The 8,364-nt window shown below is 43.4% G+C and overlaps 2 pseudogenes across 1 annotated transcript; one reads left to right on the top strand and one right to left on the bottom strand.

Moving 5' to 3' along the window:
• The window catches only part of LOC113223096, an 8,262-nt pseudogene extending 5,329 nt beyond the window's left edge, over positions 1-2,933 (bottom strand).
• A 1,002-nt stretch (positions 2,934-3,935) lies between these two features.
• On the top strand, positions 3,936-5,864 carry LOC113223097 (annotated as a pseudogene). The gene has a single exon (XR_003308607.1). The product of XR_003308607.1 is annotated as a T-complex protein 1 subunit beta pseudogene (transcript).
• The last annotated feature ends 2,500 nt before the right edge of the window (positions 5,865-8,364 follow it).

Raw genomic sequence — 8,364 nt, 5'->3', positions numbered from 1 at the left:
AGATCTCAACCTCCGTGTTGGGAGATCCACTGCTCTCTTCAAAGCTGTCAGACAGAGTCGTTCGCGTCTGCACAGGCTTCGGCTCCTTTAGCTGATCCCTGTCCCCAGAGGCGGAGTCTACAGAGACAGGCAGGTTTCCTTGAGCTGCTGTGAGCTCCACCCTGTTTGAGCTTCCCAGCGGCTTTATTTACCTACTTAAGCTGTTAATTGTTTTTGAAGACAGAGTCTCGAGCTGTTGCCCAGGTTGGAGTGCAGGGACATGACAGGTCACTGTGACCTCTGCCTCCTGGGTTCAAGCACAATTCTCGTGCCTCAGCCTCCCAAGTAGCTGGGACTACAGGTGCTTGCCACTAGGCCCGGTTAATTTTTCATGTATTTTAGTAGAGATGGGGTTTCACCATGTTGCCCAGGCTGGGCTTGAACTCCTCAGTTCAGGCAATCCACTGCCTCAGCCTCCCAAAGTGCTGGGATTACAGGCATGAGCCACAGTGCCTGGCCATTTTAACTGTTTTTAATTGTACAGTCTGTGGCATTAAATATGTTTACATTGTTGTGCAACCATCACTACCATCTATTTCCAGAGCCTTTTCATCTTCCCAAACAGAAGCTCCATCCCGGTGAAACAACAACTGCCCATTCCCTCCTCCCCTAGCCTCTGGCGACCATCGTTCTACTATCTGTCTCTATGAGTTGACTGCTATAGGGATCTCATAGAAATGGCATCATACAGTGTTTGTCCTTCTGTGATTGGCTTACTTCCTTTAGCATAATGTCCTCAAGGTCCGTCCATGCAGCATGGGTTAGAATGTCCTTTTTTAAGGGCAAATAATATTCCATTGTATGGATAGACCACATTACCCAGAAGTAGAATTGCTGGATCCTGTGCTCCACATTTAATCTTTTGAGGAAGCGTTATGCTATTTCCCACAGCGGCTGCCCCATCATTCTCTTGGTTTCAGACACCAACTACAGGTTGATGAATTCCAGGTTTATAGCTACAGCTTTACGCCACCCCTGATTTGTAGACAGATGTATGCAATTTCCTACTTGATTTTTGTCAATTAGATGTCTAACAAATCTTCTTTAAACTGCACCTCCCCCTTGCCCCTTTCTTACTTTCCCTCATTTTGGTAAATGGTGCTAACTGAGCAGCAAGTTGCCCCAGCTGAAAATTTTCTGCAGAGCCCAGTGCAGAGGGAAGATGTGGAGCCTCAGCCAGGAACGGGGAAGTCAATCCCCACTTCCCACAAGCCTGTGGCCCCAACCCTCAGCAGACAGGCCACCCCAAAGGGATCCAGGGTGGTGGAGAGCCCTGGATCACTAGGAAAAAGATTCCTTGACTCCACCTGGGGAGGAATTTACCCTGATTGAGTGTGTACCATGTGCCAGACATCATCTAGGTGATAGGGATACAATAGAGAACAGAACAGATGAAATCCTGTTGTCATCAAACTTTTATTCTGTGATGCTGCACTTACTCTATGTCTATTACTAAGCTCTTGTCAAGAACCAGGCCCTGACCTTGCACTAAGATACAGCAGTGAGCAAAATGCACAAACATAATTATATAAGGTGATAAATTAATTCATTTAGCCAGTAGTCCAGATTGCTATATGAACACATAGCAGGCTATTAGATCTGGCTTGAGGAACTAGGGAATTTCTCAAAAATGTAAATTAAATGAACTTTCTTTATTTTCTGAGCCAGAGTCTCTGTTGCTCAGGCTGGAGTGCAGTGGTGGGATCTCAGCTCACTTCAACCTCCACTTCCTGGGTTCAAGCGATTCTTGTTCCTCAACCTCCTGAGTAGCTGGGACTACAAGTGTGCACCACCATGCCTGGCTAATTTTTGTATTTTTAGTAGAGATGGGATTTCACCACATTGGCCAGGCTGGTCTTGAACTCCTGGACTCAACTGATCCACCTGCCTCAACCTCCTAAAGTGTTAGGATTACAGGCATGAGCCGCTGCACCCGGCCAAATGAACTTTATTTTTCATAAAATGGTTTAGGAATGGTTATAGATTTACAGAGAAGTCATGAAGTTAATACAGAGAGTTCCCATATATCTTGTGCTGTTTCCCATGTTTCTAATATCTTATATCAGTAGCGTACATTTGTTACAGTATTGGACCAGTGTTGACACCTTATTATTAACTAAAGTCCATAAGATATTCAGATTATTTTTTATTTTTTTGTGACAGAGTCTTCCTCTGTTGCCCAGGCTGGTGTGCAGGGGCATGATCTTGGCTCACTGCAACCTCCACCTTCTGGGTTCAAGTGATTTTTTTGCCTCTGTCTCCTGAGTAGCTGCCATAGCGTTTTTCTGGAATTTAAGATCCGGTGCTTTCGTTTATGTTTTCCCACATTGACAGGAGCTGTCAATGCAGTGTTTGGCAGGAGCTGTGGCAACAGAAAGACCTGGGTTCAGACCTGGCTCTGCCCCCTACACTGTATGTAACTTTGGACAAGTAGTAAACTCCTCTGAACATCAATTACCTCAGCTTTGAAACAGAGATCTGGTATCTATCCCATGTGGTATTTGCAATGCCAAAAGATAAAGTCTAGTCTTAAATCTGCCAGATTGTTGGGTACCTCTGACATCTCAGCATCCACAACTAGAGACCAAGCCAATTCTTATTTCAAATGTGTATGGTGGTTCAGACACAGTGTAATCCCAGCACCTTGGGATTTTACTCACACCTGTAATCACAGCACTTTTGGAGGCTGAGGTGAGTGGATAGCTTGAGTCCAGGAATTCAAAACCAGCTTGGGCAACATGGTGAAATCCCATCTCTATGAAAAATACAAAAATTAGCCAGACGTGGTGGTGCACACCTGTAATCCCAGCTACTTGGGAGGCTGAGGCAGGAGAATCGCTTGAACCTGGGAGGCGGAAGTTGCAGTGAGCTGAGATCATGCCACTGCACTCCAGCCTGGGTGACAGAGCAAGACACTGTCAAAAAAAAAAAAAAAAAACAAAAAAACAAAACATCAAGTATATCTAATGTAATTGAGAAGCTGGGTTAATCCTCTGCAGAGCAAAGTGCCATATGATGGGGAGGAAAGGAAGAGCAAATATAGACTCAAAAATGCCTGGGTTTGAAGGTCTGGAGTAATCATTTAGGAAGGAAAGAAGATACCTAAGGAAATCTAGACTGGGAAAATTGGAAGTTATTAGAAGCATGTTGAGAAGGATCAGGCCGTTCTACTACTAATTTTCCTGTTCATTAGTTATGCATAGTTCCCATCAATAGGGGCAGAGCCCCGCTGTGGCAGATCTTGTTTTTGTTTTTGTTTTTTTTGAGATTAAGTCTCATTCTGTCACCAGGCTGGAGTGCAATGGCATGACCTTTGCTCACTGCAACCTCTGCCTCCTGGGTTCAAGTGGTTCTCCTGACTCAGCCTCCCAAGTAACTGGGATTACAGGCATGTGCTACCACACTCAGGTAACTTTTTTGTATTTTTATAAAGACAGGGTTTCACCATGTTGGCCAGGCTTGTCTCAAACTCCTGACCTCAAGTGATATGCTGGCCTGGGCCTCCCAAAGTGTGGGATTACAGGCATGAGCCACCGCACCTGGCCTGCAGATCTTGTTTCTAACTACCCAGTAGAACAAAACATTCAGCGATGCTCCCAGGTGGCAGTGTCCCAGAGGAAGGGATTGGGTTGTCTAGTGCTTTAGCTGCTTTGTAGTTTAATGTAACAGGGATCTAAGAGCAGAGGAGAGCAATAAACGGCAAGTGTCGACTCTCACCTGTCAATGTTGAGAGGGTGGTGGGAAGAAACGATAATAACCAAAAAGTTAAAACCAGAAAAGGCCAGGTGCAGTGGCTCATGTCTGTAATACCAGCACTTTGGGAAGCCAAGGCAGGTGGATGACCTGAGGTCAGGAGTTCGAGACCAGCCTGGTCAAGATGGCAAAACCCGACTTCTGGCTTCCTTCTGTCTGCTGGTCGTGAGCACGAGCTGTGAGGGGATTCACTTGTGTGCGGAACTCCTCGGAACTATGGCGTCCCTTTCCCTTGCACCTGTTAACATCTTCAAGGCAGGAGCTGATGAAGAGAGAGCAGAGACAGCTCGCCTGACTTCTTTTATTGGTGCCATCGCCATTGGAGACTTGGTAAAGAGCACCTTGGGACCCAAAGGCATGGACAAAATTCTTCTAAGCAGTGGACTAGATGCCTCTCTTGTGGTAACCAATGATGGTGCCACTATTCTAAAAAACATTGGTGTTGACAATCCAGCAGCTAAAGTTTTAGTTGATATGTCAAGGGTTCAAGATGATGAAGTTGGTGATGGCACTACCTCTGTTACCGTTTTAGCAGCAGAATTATTAAGGGAAGCAGAATCTTTAATTGCAAAAAAGATTCATCCACAGACCATCATAGCGGGTTGGAGAGAAGCCACAAAGGCTGCAAGAGAGGCGCTGTTGAGTTCTGCAGTCGATCATGGTTCCGATGAAGTAAAATTCCGTCAAGATTTAATGAATATTGCGGGCACGACATTATCCTCAAAACTTCTTACTCATCACAAAGACCACTTTACAAAGTTAGCTGTAGAAGCAGTTCTCAGACTGAAAGGCTCTGGCAACCTCGAGGCAATTCATATTATCAAGAAGCTAGGAGGAAGTTTGGCAGATTCCTATTTAGATGAAGGCTTTCTGTTGGATAAAAAAATTGGAGTAAATCAACCAAAACGAATTGAAAATGCTAAAATTCTTATTGCAAATACTGGTATGGATACAGACAAAATAAAGATATTTGGTTCCCGGGTAAGAGTTGATTCTACAGCAAAGGTTGCAGAAATAGAACATGCGGAAAAGGAAAAAAATGAAGGAGAAAGTTGAACGTATTCTTAAGCATGGAATAAATTGCTTTATTAACAGGCAATTAATTTATAATTATCCTGAACAGCTTTTTGGTGCTGCTGGTGTCATGGCTATTGAGCATGCAGATTTTGCTGGTGTAGAACGCCTAGCTCTTGTCACAGGTGGTGAAATTGCCTCTACCTTTGATCACCCAGAACTGGTGAAGCTTGGAAGTTGCAAACTTATCGAGGAAGTCATGATTGGAGAAGACAAACTCATTCACTTTTCTGGGGTTGCCCTTGGTGAGGCTTGTACCATTGTTTTGCGTGGTGCCACTCAACAAATTTTAGATGAAGCAGAAAGATCTTTGCATGACGCTCTTTGTGTTCTTGCGCAAACTGTAAAGGACTCTAGAACAGTTTATGGAGGAGGCTGTTCTGAGATGTTGATGGCTCATGCTGTGACACAGCTTGCCAATAGAACACCAGCCAAAGAAGCTGTTGCAATGGAGTCTAACGCTAAAGCACTGAGAATGTTGCCAACCATCATAGCTGACAATGCAGGCTATGACAGTGCAGACCTGGTGGCACAGCTCAGGGCTGCTGACAGTGAAGGCAATACCACTGCTGGACTGGATATGAGGGAAGGCACCATTGGAGATATGGCTATCCTGGGTATAACAGAAAGTTTTCAGGTGAAGCGACAGGTTCTTCTGAGTGCAGCTGAAGCAGCAGAGGTGATTCTGCATGTGGACAACATCATCAAAGCAGCACCCAGGAAACGTGTCCCTGATCACCACCCCTGTTAAGCATTCCCACATGCCGTCGATCTTTGGACCAGTTTCTAGCAAAGTTGTGTTTGAAAGGTAGTCTCTTAAAGAAGACTGTGGAATCTGTTTATTGGTGCCCATTGTATCCTTAAGTTTGGCTATTTAGCTGACCTTCTCTTTAACATAGGTCTAATTTATTTGCCATGTCATTTTCCATACAAATCAGTTGATTTAAAAGTTCATTTCTCATACTGTGCATTAAAATAAACATTTGAACAATTAAAAAAAAAAAGATGGCAAAACCCCATCTCTACTAAAAATACAAAAAATTAGCTGGGCATGGTGACTAGTGCCTATAGTCCCAGCTACTTAGGAGGCTGAGACATAAGAATCCCTTGAACCCAAGAGGCAGAGGTTGCAGTGAGCCGACATGCACTCCAGTCTGGGTGACAGAGTGAGACTCTATCTCAAAAACAAAAAAACAAACAAACAAACAAAAAAACCCCCTTAAATCAGAAAGGTCACATTGATTAAATAACTTAGCAAAAAGGATAGACAGGCACCTGAATAATAAAACCTTGGGCATTTACACAAATCTACAAAAGAAAAGAAATGGAAAAGGGGTTTATTAGTAAGTGTTCAGTAGAAAAAGCAGAAATCACCTTAGAAATTTCAAACAGAGAGAGCTTGAATACAGGGAATTAAGTTATAAAGCTGGTAGAAGGACTGCGAGAGCAAAAATGGGAGAGGTGTGTTACCCGGAGATTATAAAATGCAGGAAACTGGAAACATACTCCATGTAGTTAAATTCTGGGCATTAAAACTGCTTATCATCTGAAGTTTTATGAACAGCTATGGGTAGAGTGTGGTTGCTCACATCAATAATCCCACCACTTTGGGAGTTGAAGGTGGGAGGATTACTTGAGGCCTGGAGGTCAAAGCTGCAGGAAGACCAGCCTGGGCAACATAGCTAGATCCCATTTCGAAAAAAAGAAAAAATTTAGCTGGGCATGGTGGTGCCTGCCTGTAGTCCCCACTACTTGGGAAGGTGAGGTAGGTAGGTTGCTTGAGCCCAGGAGTTCAAGGCTGCATTAAGCTATTGATGTGGGAGTTAAAAAGATATTATTTAGGCAGATAGTCAAGGTAAGGAAGTCCTCAGTAGGGTTTATAAAAGTTTTCCTTTTATTGACAAGCAGCCCCCAAATCATTTCTTTTCTAACAAAGACCAGCCTGTAATATCAAGCTATAGACATATATATCTTATTGAGTTGGCAAATGAAAGACTCTATGTACATTACCTGGCACGTGGTACGTTCTTGGATATTGGCTGTTATTATGACAAATCAGCTCACTGTACCTACATTTGAAGCCTGCTCAGTGGTTCCTCGGAATTCAAGCTGGGGTGTAGGAGGATAAACATCTCGTCTGGATCCTGACAGCATGTGGATAAGGAAGAATCTTACCCCACGAACTAGCCTGTGATCTTGGGAAGTCACTTAACCCCCCAACCATGCTCTCTGTTTTGCAAAGGGGAGATAATATTTCTCTTACAGAGTTGTTGTAAGAATGAAATGAGATCACGTGGCCAAGCCCGACACACAGAACGTCTTCAGTAAATGTTAGGTCTTTTTTTTCTAAATTTTTTAATTTTTTTAATTTTTTTTTATTATTATACTTTAAGTTCTAGGGTACATGTTCATAATGTGCAGGTTTGTTACATATGTATACTTGTGCCATGTTGGTGTGCTGCACCCATCAACTCATCAGCACCCATCAATTCGTCATTTATATCAGGTATAACTCCCAATGCACCCCTCCCCCCTCCCCCTCCCCATGATAGGCCCCAGTGTGTGATGTTCCCCTTCCCGAGTCCAAGTGAGCTCATTGTTCAGTTCCCACCTATGAGTGAGAACATGCGGTGTTTGGTTTTCTGTTCTTGTGATAGTTTGCTAAGAATGATGGTTTCCAGCTGCATCCATGTCCCTACAAAGGACGCAAACTCATCCTTTTTTATGGCTGCATAATATTCCATGGTGTATATGTGCCACATTTTCTTAATCCAGTCTGTCACAGATGGACATTTGAGTTGATTCCAAGACTTTGCTATTGTGAATAGTGCCGCAATAAACATACGTGTGCATGTGTCTTTATAGCAGCATGATTTATAATCCTTTGGGTATATACCCAGTAGTGGGATGGCTGGGTCATATGGTACATCTAGATCTAGATCCCTGAGGAATCGCCATACTGTTTTCCATAATGGTTGAACTAGTTTACAATCCCACCAACAGTGTAAAGGTGTTCCTATTTCTCCACATCCTCTCCAGCACCTGTTGTTTCCTGACTTTTTAATGATTGCCATTGTAACTGGTGTGAGATGGTATCTCATTGTGGTTTTGATTTGCATTTCTCTGATGGCCAGTGATGATGAGCAGTTTTTCATGTGTCTGTTGGCTGTATGAATGTCTTCTTTTGAGAAATGTCTGTTCATATCCTTTCCCCACTTTTTGATGGGGTTGTTTGTTTTTTTCTTGTATATTTGTTTGAGTTCTTTGTAGATTCTGGAAATTAGCCCTTTGTCAGATGAATAGATTGCAAAAATTTTCTCCCATTCTGTAGGTTGCCTATTCACTCTGATGGTAGTTTCTTTTGCTGTGCAGAAGCTCTTTAGTTTAGTGAGATCCCATTTGTCAATTTTGGCTTTTGCTGCCGTTGCTTTTGGTGTTTTAGACATGAAGTCCTTGCCCATGCCTATGTCCTGAATGGTACCACCTAGGTTTTCTTCT

This window comes from Piliocolobus tephrosceles, unplaced genomic scaffold (genome assembly GCF_002776525.5).
Source record: "Piliocolobus tephrosceles isolate RC106 unplaced genomic scaffold, ASM277652v3 unscaffolded_38653, whole genome shotgun sequence".
NCBI classification, from domain to species: Eukaryota; Metazoa; Chordata; class Mammalia; order Primates; family Cercopithecidae; genus Piliocolobus; species Piliocolobus tephrosceles.
Note: the sequence above shows the minus strand (reverse complement) of the source record. Positions and strands in the feature narration are given on the sequence as shown.